We start from the raw sequence: 1,227 nt of genomic DNA, 5'->3' as shown, positions 1-1,227 counted from the left end.
TGGTGGCTGTATTGAGCCTTCTGTAGTCAATACACATACGCCACCCTGTGACTGGTCTTGTAGGAACCAGTTCATTTTTTTCATTATGAACCACTGTTATGCCTCCCTTCTTGGGGACAACGTGGACAGGGCTCACCCAGGGGCTATCAGAAATAGGATAAATAATCCCAGCCTCTAGTAACTTAGTGACCTCTTTCTGTACCACCTCTTTCATGGCTGGATTTAGCCGCCTTTGTGGTTGAACCACTGGCTTAGCATCATCCTCCAATAGAATCTTGTGCATGCATCTTGCTGGGCTAATGCCCTTAAGATCACTTATGGACCACCCAAGAGCTGTCTTGTGTGTCCTTAGCACTTGAATTAGTGCTTCCTCTTCCTGTGGATTTAAAGAAGAGCTTATGATCACTGGAAAAGTGTCACCTTCTCCCAGAAATGCATATTTCAGGGATGGTGGTAGTGGCTTGAGCTCAGGTTTAGGAGGTTTATCTCCTTCTTGAGGAATTTTTAGAATTTCTTTTATTTCCTTTAGTTCCTCCAGATCAGGCTGAACATCTTTAAAGATGTCCTCTAGCTCTGATTCGAGACTTTCAGTCATATTGACCTCCTCCACCAAAGAGTCAATAATATCAGCGCTCATGCAGTCATTTAATGTGTCTGGATGCTGCATAGCTTTGACAACATTCAACTTGAACTCATCCTCATTGACTCTCAGGGTTAATTCCCCTTTTTGGACATCAATGAGGGTTCGTCCAGTTGCTAGGAAAGGTCTTTCTAGAATGAGAGTTGCACTCTTGTGCTCCTCCATTTCCAGCACTACAAAGTCAGTGGGAAAGGCAAATGGCCCAACCTTGACAATCATGTCCTCAATTATGCCTGATGGGTATATAACGGAGCCATCAGCAAGTTGAAGACATATCCGGGTTGGTTTGACCTCTTCAGTCAAGCCGAACTTTCTGATAGTGGATGCAGGTATTAGGTTGATACTTGCCCCAAGATCACATAGAGCTTTCTTGGTACAAGTACCCTCTAATGTGCATGGTATCATAAAGCTTCCTGGATCTTGAAGCTTTTTTGGTAAGCTTTTCAGAATGACTGCACTGCATTCTTCAGTGAGAAACACTTTTTCGGTTTCTCTCCAATCCTTCTTATGACTTAAGATCTCTTTCATGAACTTAGCATAAGAAGGTATTTGCTCAAGTGCCTCTGCTAACGGAATCTTTATTGCAT

This window comes from Arachis duranensis, chromosome 2 (assembly GCF_000817695.3).
Source record: "Arachis duranensis cultivar V14167 chromosome 2, aradu.V14167.gnm2.J7QH, whole genome shotgun sequence".
Taxonomy (NCBI): Eukaryota; Viridiplantae; Streptophyta; class Magnoliopsida; order Fabales; family Fabaceae; genus Arachis; species Arachis duranensis.
The sequence above is the reverse complement of the archived record's forward strand: the minus strand, read 5'-3'. Positions refer to the sequence as shown.